Here is a 16,620-nt window from a genome sequence, read left to right as displayed (position 1 = left end):
ACATGTGTTCCCCATCCTGAACCCTCCTTCCTCCTCCCTCCCCATACCATCCCTCTGGGTCGTCCCAGTGCACTAGCCCCAAGCATCCAGTATCGTGCATCGAACCTGGACTGGCATCTTGTTTCATACATGATATTTCACATGTTTCAATGCCATTCTAAAAATATGGAACGCTTCACGAATTTCTGTGTCATCCTTGCGCAGGGGCCATGCTAATCTTCTCTGTATCATTCCAATTTTAGTATATGTGATGCCGAAGCAAGCACTATAATCACAAATATAAATTATTTATATTCTACTACTATCAAATACTTGTGCTAAAAGTAAGCTGTTCACAGGACAAAAATAAAGTTTTATAGTATTAACTGCATGTAAACTCTAACTACATTGCAAAATGAAAAAACTAATAAACTCCTTCATTTTGGCCTGAACTTGGGATTAAAGTTACTGACAGGAGGTCAAGGGCAGGGCGCTGCATATGAACATGCAGGGATACACCCTTCCTTTATTACCCGTGTGTGCTAGTCCAAAGGTGACTTAAACTATACTTCAATATGAAAAAAAAAAAAAAAGGTCACCAAAGAGTTTCAAGAAAGAGAAAGATCATGAACTCAGCAAATACAGCTGTTCTTCATTTAGTCACTCATATCCTTTTTATTCAGCCAAAGCACAGAAATTCATATCCCAGTGTTCTTTCCAAAGAGCATCTAACTGCTTTGAACAGCCATGCTATGTAGTAGAACAGTAATACGTTCTGGATCTAGAAGAGGGAGTTTCCAGTGCCACCTCTAGCACTCTCCAACTTGTGTCTAAGAGCACCCTACTTCACTTTGCTCATCTCAATGATGCAAATACTCCTCAGGTTTTCATGAGAATTACGCAAGACAGTGTGTGAATAACAGGTTATTGGAGGTTATACAAGAGTTACTTATATAGTATATACTATATAAGTACATATATTAGTTATATAAAATAAATATATAATAGTTGTATAGTTACACTGTAACCACTTATATGTGTAAAATAATTGTCAACATATGTTAGATCACTATATATGTTTGCTTGACACAAATTTTTCAATTCATGCTTGGTATATGCAATCATTTATATTTCCCAAAGCAGCTACCTATTCACCATCACTCTCATTTCTGCCTGTCATTTTTTGTCAGACAATTCCAGCTGCTTTTGCCTCTTATAATATTTTGTGGGCCTTCTGTTCATGCTCTAGGATTTGTAACCAAATGCTCACATGTTCTCATTTCTTGTTCAACAGGTGGGGAGCACTTGATCCTGGGATTCCAGGAGTGTTTTTAGTGGCTGATAAGCCTCATTAAAACCTGTGGGTCTTCTTCCCAGCTGCCTTTTTCTATTTTTGGAATGGCCAGAGAAAATGTCCTGTCAAGAGCTTAAAATTTTCCACTGTCTGTAAATAGGATGGTTTATCCCTTGCAAAACTTAACCTGGTTTGGTTACATACAATCTCATTCAGACTTATAGTCTTCAGTGTTTTTTGTTTTTTTTTTTAATTGCACCTGTCTTGCTATCAGATGTTTCATTGCACATTTCATTTGTATAATTAGTTCATAAATCAGCTCTGAAACCAAGAGATTCTCTTAAGAGAGATGGTCTTCTCTCTGAGTGCTCTAAAAAACAGGGCTTGCCTTTTTATAGTGAAGGGATTACCATGTCTGTTAGCTAAGCTATTTACAAGCAATGCCAGTAGGTAAAATACTAAAAAGAAGGCACTCAGCAAAAAAGAGGCTAACCTTTGAAGATTCATGGAGATTAAATACAGGAAAATACAATTTTTAAAGCTTAGAAACGTTTCGAAATCACATGTTTCAGAAGTACTCTTGTTCTTAACAAGTATACAATTTAAGTTCGGGAAAATGCGAAAGACTTAGTACTTATATTCAAACATACTAGTTGTCTCACTCATAAATCTTGTTGAGGAAAACTAAAAAGATAGAAGTAAAGCATAGAGAGAAAATGATCAAAAGCCAATCTAATCCATACCTCCTCTCCAATTTCAGAGTTTATCATTTTTATATATTGTTGCATATTTGTATATACACATGTACCCACAGAATAAGTATAGAATCATTTTGTTTTTTATTTACATAAAAGTCAGAGTGCAGACATCTGTTCAAGCAAGTTGCTTTTTTACACCCAACAACGCTTTTATTAAACAATATTTTTGAGACACACCCATTGTTTCCAATGTCTCATGATTGTCACAATACATGAATCTATGGTTCTAATCCTGTATATTAAAAAAAAAAAAGATCAGCCTCAGATGTGCGCTAAATCCTGGTTTACTTTTGACCTTACCAGAAATTGAGGAAGGAAGAAACTCTCTAACCCCATTGCCTGTCGCTATGCCAAGAGTACTTCAACATTCATCTTACAAGAGGGATTAGCCATCAAAAGTGAAATGTGGGTTTGAAGCAATTTCCCAGATAATTCAGTCTCCCAAAGCTGCTTTGATCTGAACGAGAAGATACTTAAGAAATGGCTTTTGTTCTGCCTTAGACTTCCAACTAGTTCTCCTCATCTGCTTCACTAAAGGAATGAATTCATCCATCCATCCATTCAGTCAGTTTTTATTAACTCTTACAACTAAATGCATAGCACTATGTTAAACAGGTCTGCATTTTTTTGTGATTGCAAAGAAGGGCAGGCCCTGTGTGAAGGGCGTGTTTGTCCTTCTCACGTCAACTTTACACATTACAGGATGTACTCCCTTAATCCTAGCTACCTTTCCCAACCACTATGAACCAATAACTCAAAAACAAGATGGGAAAAAGTGTAGGTCCTACCACGGATTTAACTGCTCTACAATTTCATCACATCTTCAAGTCATACCCTATCTCACAAAAGTGGAAATAGACCCTAAAATCAGAATCCCTGCTAACACTAGGTCCATCCAGGTTAAATTTCTTGTTTTAGAATCACAGGGCAAGTCTGTGTGAGTAGAGTTTGGAATCAGACAATCAACAATGCCCTGCTATTTAAAATTTCAAGTCCTTGTAAACCCTGAGGTATTTTATCACAAGGCTTTTATTCTCAACAACTGGTTTGTGCAAAATCAATGTTAATTATATCTATAGATTATTTGGAATGGGGATATTAAGATCCTTTTTTTGGTCTGCACTGCATGGCTTGTGGGTTCTTGGTCCTCCAACCAGGGAATGAATCCAGGTCCCCACAATGAAAGCACTGACCCCTATCCACTGAACAGTCAGGGAATTCCCATTAAGATATTTTTTAAAGTTCAAAAATAAATTTCTAGACCATCCAAAAGTAAATCTGAGCCTATTTGGGTTGTTTGCTGCTAAACTCATTGCTGCAACATACACTGAAAACCTCTCATTTCTTTCTGAAGCATGATGTCTCACTTTCCCAGGCAGGGTTAAACCTTTTCCTTAGCAATAAGACAAAGATAATATTTTAACATTTACTCAACAAGAGGTTGTAAGTAAATTAAGTGAAGGTCTCTGTTTTCATTTTACTAGATCCTATTTAATGAGAACTTCTTTCACTTCACTTCTTTCTTCTGAGCTATGGCTTTCTGCAATGGTCAGGTAACTTTTTACATTTAAGAAGAGTGAGTATTCTGAGCCATGGCTGAGCTCAAATCCTACGTCATTTTTTCACTGAGATAGACAACACTGCTGCCTTATTGGTGTATTCTATCTGTGACTTGAATGGCTGAATTCTCAGAGAACTTGAAGACATATTCTTACATGATGTATTTCTAATCAGCAATAGGCCTCATTGTGTGCCCTCTCACAGAATCTCAAAATCCCAGAGCAGTTCCTCTGAGCTGAGTCATGGTCTCAGGACTGAGTGGCATCCACCATGAGAAACACAATGCATAGACTTATGCCTACCCGTCTGTCCAGTGAAAAAGGGATTCTGCCAAGGTGACCCAGTAGATTCTTACCAAAGGCAAATTCTTGCCATATATTTCTTCTAGGGCTGTTGGGATCATTAAACAAATGGGCAAAGCCCACTGAAAACACTGCCATAAAGTATTATACCTAATTCTCAGCTGATGTCTAACTAGTCTGTACTAGTTGAGTTGTTTAAATATTAAAATAGTTCTGTATGAGTTGCTGAAAAACTGCTGTCCCTCAATAAACTGATTCATAAGATCTAACAACTAAGGAGCTTGTTATCCCCATCCCAAAAGAGGTGGGGGGGGGGTATGCTGTGACCCTGCTGCATCCTTATTGGCTCCAAACCTGACCACACATCATAAATTTTAGTGTCACTTTCACCTAAAACAAATGTAAAAATAAAAATGAATGATGCAACAAATGCATATACAAGTAGACGGACTATGTTTTATAAATTTAATGTCCAATTATTCACGTTACATAGCACATTATCCAGAAATTTAGTAGGTTAAATAAAAATACTGCTCAGAAGTCTACAGATTGGGCAGGACTTGTCTCTGCTTCAGTTATGTTAGCTGGGGTGGCATAAAGACTTGTGTGATGGTTAATTTCATGTGCCAACTTGGCTAGGCCACATAAAATAGCGCTCAGCTATTTTATCAAACAGCAGTCTGGATATTGCTATGAAGGTATTTCTTCAATGAGACTAACATCAAATCAGTAGATTGTGAGTAAAGCAGATCACCCTCCATGATGTGGATGGGCCTCATCTGATCAGTTGAAGACCTAAAGAGAAAACAGACTAAGGTCCCATAGAGAGGAAATTCTGCCAGTAAACTGCCTTTGAATTGAATTCTTCCCTGGGTTTCCAGCCTATTGGCCTACTCTCAGATATTGGACTTGCCAGGCTCCATGGCTATGTGAACCAATTTCTTAAAATAAATCTCTCTCTCTCTTTCTCTCTCTCCATATATACATAAAATATGTCATTTCCTTCTCCAGGAGATCTTCCTGTCCCAGGGATTGAACCCTCATCTCCTGCATCTTCTGCATTGGCAGGCAGATTTTTTTTTTTAACCACTGTGCCAGCTGGGAAGCCCCATTTTTTACTTGAACTGGTACTAATTTACCCCCAATGAAGTTACTGTTGCTTTTTCTTGGACATAAATTCTTTTCTTGGCTTAAACTCTGATGAAAAGAATGACTGTGCTTTTCTGTCCAGTGTTGAAAAGGTGAAAACCTTCTTGAGCCCCAATTTTGTAAGATACCATTTCTACTGAGTGAATTACATTTTTGTGCTGTTCTTCCTCACATTCCCTGCAAGGATTTTTAAATTGCTTATTTTTATTTTTAACGTGTAATATTTATTTATTTATTTTTAAATTATGTGATAAGTGTTTGTAACTAAAAATTATCCTTAAATATAGAAAAAATGGACAGGAAAATTGGTACATGGATTATAGTGGTTGTACTGGATACTTAAATTATAGCTTTTTTTTTTCTTTCTACTTATATACATACCCCAAATTTTCTATAACAAGCAAGAAATACTTAGTTCCAAAAACTGCTTTTCTATATTCATGACTTGGAGGAGGAAGACAGTGGCTCAGTGCCGGGACCCTTGGGTTCTCATGCTGGTGTACACTTCTGACTCACCCTGAAAGTGACTTCAAATTTGGGGGCCTAAGTTTTTCATCTGTTAAGTGAGAGAAATGGGGACACTGGCCTATATAGCCCCAAATTGCTCTATGATTCTTATTCTTCTGCCTCTTCTTTTTTTTGTCCTTTTCTGCTTGCCCCTTTCTTCCTTCTCTTAATTTCCCCCTCCTTTCCTTTTTCTTTTCCTCTTGTCTTTCCCATTCTCTGACCTGCCTCATTATCAAAACTCTTCTCATGCAAACATCAGATAGCAGCAAAATTCCAACCAGTCTATAAAATGAAAAGGATTTATTCCTCCTGGAATAACTTTCTTGAAGTCAAGGGAAGCATAACTTCAGGGATGGCATTAACGTGTACTATTTAATATTTTGAATATAAAAGGGCTCTGAAGAATAATAACAGCACATCTTTATATCCACTGGAGAAGGAAATGGCAACCCACTCCAGTACTCTTGCCTGGAAAGTCCCATGGACAGAGGAGCCTGGTAGGCTGCAGTCCATGGGGTCACTAAGAGTCAGACACGACTGAGCGACTTCACTTTCACTTTTCACTTTCATGCATTGGAGAAGGAAATGGCAACCCACTCCAGTGTTCTTGCCTGGAGAATCCCAGGGACGGGGGAGCCTGATGGGCTGCCGTCTCTGGGGTCGCACAGAGTCGGATACGACTGAAGCGACTTAGCAGCAGCAGCAGCAGCATATATCCACACCCAGCTTGAGAAATAAAACATTATCAACACAGTTGAAGCTTCCTGTTTTCACCCCATCACACATTGATTCTCCTTCTGCTCCCTCAGAAGTAATCGCATTTCTGAATTTGGTATTTTTTTATTCCTTGATATTTGGGCTTCCCTGGTGGCTCAGATGACAAAGAATTCGCTGGCAATGCAGGAGACCTGGGTTCAATCCCTGGGTTGGGAAGATTCCCTTGAGAAGGGCATGACAGCCCACTCTAATATTCTTGCCTGGAGAATCCCCATGGACAGAGGAGCCTGGCAGGCTACAGTCCATGGGGTCACAAAGAGTCGGACAGAACTGAGCGACTTAACACATACATTCCTTGATATTTAAAAATATTTCAGTATAATTGTGTGTATTCCTAAGTAAGCTATACCAAAATTGCATGTGTTCTTAAGTTTTATGGTAGCGGTACTATGTATATAAGGGCTTCCTCAGTGACTCAGTGGTAAAGAATCTGCCTGCCAATGCAGGAGATTCGAGTTCAATCCCTGGGTTGGGGAGATCCCCTGGGGAAGGAACTGGCAACTCACTCCAATATTCTTGTCTGGGAAATCCCATGGACAGAGGAGCCAGGTAGACTACAGTCCTTGGGGTCACAAAAGAGTCAGGAATGACTTACTGACTAAACAACAACAACAAATTATGTACATACCGTTTTTCAATTTGCTTTTTAAAAACTATGTTTGTGAGATTCATTCTTTAATTTCATTGCTGCTTAGTATTTTATTGTATAACTATTCCCCAGCTTACTTACCCATTCTCCTACTAATAGGCCTATTATTTCCCATTTTTGAGATTATGAACAATGCTTTCATAAAATCTCTTGTACTTGTCTATGCACTTGGGTTTCTTATAGAAGTTAACACAAGTTTGAAATAAGGAACTTGTATCAGAATATATATCAATGTACCATTTCTTTCATCAGGAAAGTTTTATTGCCAAAAAAAAGGTCAGCGCACCTAGGCAGTGTGCTTAGTGATGCAGCTGATTTATATCCTTGCACAAGCTTTTGGGGCTTCCCTCGTAGCTCAGCTGGTAAAGAATCTGCCCGAAATGCAGGAGACCCCAGTCCGATTCCTGGGTCAGGAAGGTCCCTGGAGAAGGAAATCACAACCTACTCTAGTATTCTGGCCTGGAGAAGTCCATGGACAGAGGAGCCTGGCAGGCTACAGTCCATGGGGTCACAAAGCATTGGACACCATTGAGTGACTTTCACTTTCACAAGCTTTTTATCTTATTGTGGCTCAGTAACAAGAAGTTTGAGAATGTGAGCCACTTTCAGTGAAATTGTTGGTTCATAGGGATATCTTCCGGAGAAGGCAATGGCACCCCACTCCAGTACTCTTGCCTGGAAAATCCCATGGATGGAGGAGCCTGGTAGGCTGCAGTCCATGGGGTCGTGAAGAGTTGGACACGACTGAGCGATTTCACTTTCACTTTTTCACTTTCATGCATTGGAGAAGGAAATGGCAACCCACTCCAGTGTTCTTGCCTGGAGAATCCCAGGGACAGTGGAGCCTGGTGGGCTACTGTCTATGGGGTCGCACAGAGTCAGACACAACTGAAGCGACTTAGCAGTAGCAGGGATATCTTCAACTTTACTGCCTATTTCTAAACCATTCTCCCAAATCATTGAATCAATTTACACGGCTATCAGAAGTGAATAGAAATTCCCATTGCTTCACAGCTTTGCCAACATGTGGTATTATTATACTTTTAAATTTTTGCTAATCTGGTGGCGTCAGATGGTTTCTTATTATGGTTTTATTTTGTCTTTCCATAATTGCTAGTGATGCAGAGCATCTCACCATTTAGAAGAATTTTAAAATTATTTTTTATTGAGATATAACTGACATATAACATTGTATTAGTCTTAGGTAAACAATATTATTATTTGATACTTGTATCTGTTGTGAACATATAGTATTTGTCTTTCTCTGTTTGACTTATTTCACTTGGCATTATGTCCTCAAGTCCCATCGATGTTGCAAATGGCTGCCACTTTTAAAAATTGGTTTTCAGTTGTTTTTTAAATCACTGAACTTTTCTGGACCATTGCTACTAATCTTTCTTTTTTTATTTAGTCTTTTTTCTAAAGAGGAACTATATCAGCTATTGCTTTTTCTTGTTTTTATTTATTTATTTATTTTTTTGATGTGGACCATTTTTAAAAAGTCATTATTGAATCTGTTACAATATTGCTTCTGATTTTTATGTTTTGGGTTTTTTTTTTTTTTTTGGTTGGGAGTCACGTGGGCTCTTAGCCCCTTGACCAGGGATCTTAACTGCACCACCTTCATTGAAAGGCGAATTCTTAACCACTGGACCGCCAGGGAAGTCGTCCACTACTGCTTTTTAAATCTCCTCCTCTTTCTTTCCCCACTGTTGATCATTCCACTCTTGCCTGTGGAATATTACTGATGCATGTATGACAAACTTTCTGCTTTTCTAACTCTTTGCTGGCTCAAATTCTCTCAGGATCTATCTCCAGTTGTAAAGGTCATGTAACTGACTGCTGAATAAGCAAGACTTAGGGGTACAATAATAAAAGCAGCATCATTCTTGCACTGTCCTGCTAAATCTATTCAGTGAGGGAAATCCTTCTCTTACTCCTAGATAAAGCTCAGGAAGTTCTCATGACTTTTCTGATCAATTTTAGTTAATAAAAAGTCTTAAATCACGTAAGCTGGCAAACAATGTTAATTCAGTAATAAAACATCCAGTCCAATTTATGAATCAACATTTCTATTCTTAATCAAAAGTATGACTTCTACTTCCCTCCTATCTAGGGCTTCCTGCATTTGTGCTGTCTCCTTCCACAGAGGGAATAAAGTGCTTTTCTTTTTCTATCTGGACTGTCTCCCTTTCCTCAGGTTTACTGCTTAAACAGGGGAGGAAGTCAGGAAGTCAAGGAGGCAGCAGGGAGCTGTGAGGCTTAGGAGAACATTCCCACCTGTTGTAAGGTAGATGTTTAAAGCCAATGTTTAAAGCCAGTCCTTTCTCTTGGAGTACTTCCCTGGCTTCTTTAAGGGTTCTCCTGCCTGGTCACCATAGCTGCAGCTCCCTGGGTGGGTGTCTTGTGTCCTCTTCAGCTGACCACTCCCAATATCCCCTCATCTTCGGTTCCTGGACAAATACTCTTCTTTCTTTCTGAATTTCAGGCTGCCCTCTTGAGAGGATTCCTTCACTTTTGATTTTTTTTTTTTTAAAGAAAATACTATTCTTTATTTTAAAATATTGGGTTGGCTGAAAATTTTGTTCAATTTCCCCAGAATATCTTGTGGAAAAAGCTGAAGAAACATTTTGGCCAACTCAATATTTGTTTTTTCAATGGTTAGTATATTCACATTCTTTACTGACAAGTCGCTTTAGTAACCCAGAGAAGTGAAGGAGAAAGCAGCTGCCTCACCACCCAGATATTGATTTGTTCAGATATTCCAGTGCCTCCTGATACAATAAAACCATGAAAATTTTCTTTTTAAAAAAGTTCAAAATTTTAAAAATATAAAGGAGTACAACTGATGTGTCTCCCTCTAGTCCCTGTTTCCTTCCACATTGACAGTCAGTGTTGCACTCTCCTCTGCACCTCTGAGTGTGTAAGCAAATGTTGTATATCCTCCCTCCTTTTCTTAAGTCGAGTCAGTTCTTAAATTGACCAGTGGAATACTAATGACATGGGTTTCTACTTCAGGTCCCATCTCTGGTTCCTGGGATTCACTAATCTCTGACTCCCCTTTCAGAGCAAGACAAACTTGATTTCACAAGTAGCGTCAGATACTCAGACACAGAAGTTGTTCTTTTTTCAGGCCCATTTCCAGCCTCAGGCTACTCTGGCGTCCAAATTCCGGAGCACACATGTAGTTCTCCATGTCGACTCCTCAGAGCTCCTCTCTCACTAGCCTGAGGTAAGGAAGAAGCTACCTCTGCACCCCACTGCCTGTTTTTCCCCCAAAATCTCTCCCTCAAAGCCTCTGAATCTACAATCTCTGAATTCCTTCATATCAGTGACCAAGTTGAAGGCTCTTTGGTGAAGTTATATGAAGAATCATAGTTCTCCTTTGAAAATGTGCTTCTTGGAGGTCCGTCATGTAATTTACTCTGGTTGTTGCTATCAGTGTGCCTTAGGGCTTCAGTCAAAAATAGTAATTTCACATTTTTCCAAAGAAGACATGCAGATGGCCAACAAGCACATGAAATGATGTATCACTCATGACCAGGGAAATGTAAATCAAAACCACGGTAAGATGGCACCTCACCTCTGTTAGAATGGCTGTTATCAAAAAGAGAGAGCAAGTGCTGATGAGGCTGTGGAGCAAAGGGAACCCTTGTACACTGTTGATGAATATGTAAATTTAGTGCAACCACTACTATGGAAAATCATATGGAAGTTACTCAAAAAGTTAAAAATAGAATTGCCATATGATCCAGCAATTCCACTTCTCAGTATTCATTTGAAGAAAATGAAATCACTTAACTTGTATAGATATATGCACCCCCATGTTCATTGCAGTCTTATTTATAATCGCCAAGATATGGACACAAACTGTTTATCAACAGATGAATGGTTAAAGAAAATGTGATATATATCTATATCTATATATATGTACAATAGAATATCAGCCATTGAAAGAACAAAATCCTGCCACTTGTGACAACATGGATGAGGGCATTATGCTGAGGAAATAAGTCAGACCAAGAAAGACAAATACCACATGATCTTACTTAGATGTGGAATATAAAAACAAAAGGAAAAGAAAAACTAAACTCATAGGTACAGATCTCTGGTGGAGGCCAGAGTTGGGGAAGTTGAGGTGGAAGAAATGGGTGAAGGGAATCAAGAGGTAGAAAACTTCCAGTTATAAAATAAATGAATCATGCAGTTGTAATGTAGAGCATGGTGACTGCAGTTAATAATACTGTATTTCATGAAAACTGCCAAGAGAATAAATCTTGAAAGTTTTCATCACAAGAAACAAATTCTGGAACTATATATGGTGATGAATGTTAATTAGATTTATTGTGGTATCCTTCTGCAATATATACAAGCATCAAATCATTATGCTGTACACCTGAAATTAATATAATGTTATTTTTCAATTATATTTCAATTAAAAAGATATGAAAAAATTAAAAATTGCAATTTAATATCCCTGTTAACAACAATCATATATGGTTACAAGCTGCCTTTATAGATATTCTCCTTTTGCTTTCTGGATTTGGTGTCAAATGACTTCTCTGACCATGACCTGACCTTGGCTCATGTATACATACTCACATATGCACAACTATTTATATATATGAAGATAAATGACTATGTCTGTTTTCTTGTCAAGCTTCTTATTGATAAATTTTAGGTTTTTTTTTTAAAATAATTCTGCACATCAGAACACCAAGCACTCTAAAATATTCAAGACTAAGCCAAAAGACTGAATCTAGAAAAAGCAAGTAACCAGAAAACCCATCCCTAAATTTGCACAATTTGTTAGAATTGAAGGGAGATTTGCAGTCTGAATGGTTGCATTTATTATTGAAAGGGTGTGGACAAGATTACAGATCAGATTTGACACCTAGGCTTGATATTTCAATAGAAGTGTCTTTAGCCAGTCCTGACACATAATTTCATTCAATTAACCTCAAATAGTGAATGACACCACCATAGCTGTGTCTCTCTGTTTCTCAATTTGTTATGTCTAGATATCATTGTCAAAATTTACATTCTCAGGAGAGAACACATGTAGCGATTTACCTCAAACTTAATTAAATCCAACAAACATTCAGTTTAATTCAACAAATATTGAGTGCCTAGTACATGACAGGCACATATTCAGCTGATAAAAAATAGTAAAATATCATGTAAGAAACGAGTTGCCAGTCCAGGTTCGATACACAATACTGGATGCTTGGGGCTAGTGCACTGGGACGACCCAGAGGGATGGTATGGGGAGGGAGGAGGGAGGAGGGTTCAGAATGGGGAACACATGTATACCTGTGGCGGATTCATTTTGATATTTGGCAAAACTAATACAATTATGTAAAGTTTAAAAATAAAATAAAATTTAAAAAAAAAAAGCAAAAATAGCTAACATTTTTGAGCACGTACTATACACAGAGTATGTCCTTTATTTATTATTTATTTTTGGCTACACTGGGTCTTCGTTGCTGTGTGCAGGCTTTCTCTAGTTGCGGCGAGCGGGGGCTACTCTTCCTTGCAGTTCAAGAGCTTCTCCTGCAGTAACTTCTCTTGTTGCACAGCACAGGCTCTAGAGCGCTTGGGCTTCAGTAGTTGCAGCGCGTGGACTCAGAGTTGCAGCTCTTGGGCTATAGAGTGCAGGCTCAGTAGTTGTGATGAACGGGCTTAGTTGCTCCACATGTGGAATCTTCCCAGAGCAGGGAACGAACCTGCATCCCCTGCATTGGCAGGAGGATTCTTCTCCATTGTACCACCAGGTAAGTCCTATGTCCCTTACACATGTTGTTTCTTTTGAAAGTGATAGTGTTAGTCACTCAGTCATGTCCAACTCTTTGCGAACCCATTTCCTTCTCCAGGGTATCTTCCTAACCCAGGGATTGAACCTGGGTCTCCTGCATTATAGGCAGATTCTTTACTATCTGAGCCACCGGGGAATCCACACAAAACCTTATGGCTGTCAGGAAGATCCCCAGGAGAAGTAAATGACAACCCACCCCAGTATTCTTACCTGGAAAATCCCATGGATGAAGCAGCCTGGCGGGCTACACCCCATGGAGTTGCAAAGAGTCAGACACGACTGAGCGACTAACACACAGAAACTATTGTAATCTCTACTAGACAGATGCGGGAATTGAAGCACAAAGAGGTTAAGTATCTGACCAAAATTATTTTATTTAATCCAGGCCCACTGCTGCTGCTGCTGCTGCTGCTAAGTTGCTTCAGTCGTGTCCGACTCTGTTCGACCCCATAGACAGCAGCCCACCAGGCTCCTCCATCCCTGGGATTCTCCAGGCAAGAACACTGGAGTGGGTTGCCATTTCTTTCTCCAATGCATGAAAGTGAAAAGTGAAAGTGAAGTCGTGTCGGGCTCTTCGAGACCCTATAGACTGTAGCCTATCAGGCTCCTCCATCCATGGGATTTTCCAGGCAAGAGTACTGGAGTGGGTTGCCATTTCCTTCTCCAAAATTTATGCTCTTAAGTAACTATGAAGGAGACAAAGGGCTTTACAGTCTAATGTGATGAAGATATGTAAGCTAAATGCAGAATTATCTATAGTAGATAAGCCCTAAGGAGGTACACAGCACTGTGGAGTGCAGGGGTGTGCTCAGTACTTGCAAAAGATGAGCAGTCATCTTTTCCTGCAGTTGATAGCTTTTGAGCTTGTACTTAAGGAATGTGGCAGAAATTATAAACCAGAGTGATATGTGATCTAGGTTATGGACAAAAGTCTATAAGTAGGAATGAACAGGCCATGTCCGATATCCAATTTGACTTGAACATAACATTCAATTAGGGAAGTAATAATAGCCACTGTTTATTACTCTCTTTTATGTGCAGGCTCTTGACAAATGTTATTTCTAATCTTTACGGATTTCCCAGGTGGTGCAGTGGTAAAGACTCCGCCTGCCAATGCAGGAGATGCCAGAGACACAGGTTTGATCCCTAAGTCAGGAAGATCCCCTGGAATAGGAAATGGCAACCCACTCCAGTATTCTTGCTTGGAAAATTTCATGGACAGAGGAGCCTGGTGGCCTACAGCCTATGGGGTCACAAAGAGTCAGACATGACTGAAGCGACTTACCATGCATACACAGACAATAAAATGAAGGGTTTTGAGTTCATAGGGCAAGTGATAGAGCCAAGATTTGAACTGGAATCTTCCTGACACCACACCCCTGCCCTGTTTGTTTGTTTTAATATGGCCTTACTTTAGTGTTAGTGTTAGTCGCTCAGTCGTGCCCGACTCTTTGTGACCCCATGGACTGCAGTCTACCAGGCTCCTCTGTCCATAAGATTTTCCAGGCAAGGATATTGGAGTGGGTTGCCATTTCCTTCTCCAGGGGAATCTTCCCAACCCAGGAATTGAACCCGGGTCTCCTGTACTGCAGGCAGATTCTTTACCGACTGAGCAACAAAGGAAGGAAGATAGAAAGCTTGGCTTGTGCCATATTGAGAAGATCTTAATGACTGAGGTGAGGAATTTTTACTTATTTTGGCAGGCACAGGCAGGCAGGGGCAAAACTCAAGCTGAACTCTAGGAAGACTGCTGAAATTATTTGGGCAATAGAAATGAGAGCCTGAATTAGAAGAGCAGTGGTGCAACTGGACAGAAAGTGAAGAGATAGAAGAAATATACATTCCTGGTATTTAGAGACAATAGTTGCTTGGGTATGAACAAGGCATAGAGAAGAATATATAATATTTTAATACTTTTGATTCTCTCAGTTCTCAGAAGTATGTTTGCAATGATCATTAGCAGAAATACAGGGCAGGAGGAGGATCTGGCTTTGTGGAACTGAAAAGAGGGAAAACAATAAACTTAATTTGGGAGTTGGAGGCACTGATCTGTATCTATGTGGAGATGGGTAAGACAGTTAGAGATTCAGTCTGAAGTTTTAGGGCTAAGATCCAGTGCTTAAAGAGAGTTGAGAATCAAAGCTAAGTTCAGAAAAATTTGATCTTGGTTGTCTACTAAGAAGTAGGAGAAAAAAACAGAGCTGCATTAAATACCTATTATGTGCCTAGCACTGTGGAAACTACTTGGAGGTTAACGTTTCCTCATTAAGCTTCCAATCTTGTTCAAGAGATTAGTTACTCTTATGAAGAGCAAACAGTATAAAACTTAATATACTCAGGAGCCAACCTGTAGGGTATAAACAATAGGAGTAGGAGATGTTGGAAAGGAGAGAGCTTGATTTGTTTAAGGTATTTTCAAGGTGAGGGAGAGGCCAAAGATTGTAACAACAAAGATTACAAGTTGTAAGAGATGGAAATCGTGCATAGGCTGAAATGAGGGTAACGCTGCTCCCCATACAGTGACAGAAATTTTTGGCATTTTCTCTATTGCCCAGGGGATAGCATGGGGATGAAAAAAATATAAATAGTCTTTGGATTAAGGAGACCTCAAATTCTACAAATTCTGCCCTTTATTAATGGTTTAATACTGGGCAAATTACATAGCTTTTCAGAACTCATTTCCTGTTTTTTTAAAAAATAAGTATAATACTCAATAAGATCGTTGAATACATTCAGAAAATAGCATGAAAAGCATCTATTTCTTTGTTTTATATAGAAAAGTTGGGGGAAACCTAATGAACTCTTTCCTTATGTTGTTTTTCTAGCTACCACTTACACCACTGGGATACCCACATTTCCTGTTCTTCCCTCCAGCACAGCTTCCTGGAGACACAGCACACATTTTACACGTGTGCAGGAATTTTGTACATTCATTTACCTCCTATTTAGGCACAGGTATAGGCCCTACATAGAGGGGACAGTTATTGCCTCCTGCTTTTTATTAAGATCCACTCGACAAGCATTTATTGAACACCCACAATGCTTCAGTTACTATGCTAGAACCTGTTGGGGTAAAGGATAAAGACGAAAACAACCTTTGGATATATGAGTTCAGAAGGTGGAGGAAAGTGATGGGTGCAATGTGCAATGAGCTTATGTGCAATGAGCACCTAGCAGGTGGCATTATTTGCAGAATAGATGTCATTTAAGCTAAGTCTTGTCAGATCATAGAATTCACCATGCAGAGTCTAGGGAGAGGATAAAAATGTTAGACTATATGGTGATCAAAGGGTCTCTTAAAGCACAGTTATAACAATGCCAACACCTAACGGGAGAAAAGTCCATTTTACTTGCTCTGGGGTCTTAAACCACTAGACAGAGCGCACGCTGAACAGAATTGTAACCCTCGCGAATAAAACGGCCAGTGACAGCAGTGGGTAACTGCGGCAGCCGCAGAGCCGCAATTACTCTGAAACTGACTGGGGTACAGAAGATTTATTTGGACAACTGGTGAAACATCGTAAACTCTGAGAAGCTGCGATTTTCAGACTTCCAGTTCATTCTTGTCACAACCCCAGCTTGTTGTTTTTTTTTTTTCCGGCCCAGGGTGAAATCCGCAGTCAGAGGCCCAATTAGCTTCTGAAGAAAGAGGGCGGGGGATGGGAGTAGGGGGGGAGACGAAGGGGCGGGGCGGGCGGGGGGGGGGAGGTCTCCGCTGCGGATCTACTTTGGCTCCTCCCAGGTCCCGCAAGGCTCAAACTTCGCCACACAAAACATGGCGCCCTTGAGGTTCCTCTCATCGTTTTATCTCACATTCGCTTCTTGGCCAC

General features: G+C 39.6%; 1 non-coding gene across 1 annotated transcript; it reads right to left on the bottom strand.

Moving 5' to 3' along the window:
* Positions 1 to 159: 159 nt before the first annotated feature.
* LOC147356282 (U6 spliceosomal RNA) lies at positions 160 to 266 on the bottom strand. The gene has a single exon (XR_015143882.1). It is a non-coding gene; the product is annotated as a U6 spliceosomal RNA (small nuclear RNA).
* Between the last annotated feature and the right edge of the window lie 16,354 nt (positions 267 to 16,620).

The sequence above is a fragment of the Bos grunniens genome, chromosome 16, assembly GCF_055505025.1.
Source record: "Bos grunniens cultivar Pamir isolate PY7600 chromosome 16, Bosgru_T2T1.0, whole genome shotgun sequence".
NCBI lineage: Eukaryota > Metazoa > Chordata > Mammalia > Artiodactyla > Bovidae > Bos > Bos grunniens.
Note: the sequence above shows the minus strand (reverse complement) of the source record. Positions and strands in the feature narration are given on the sequence as shown.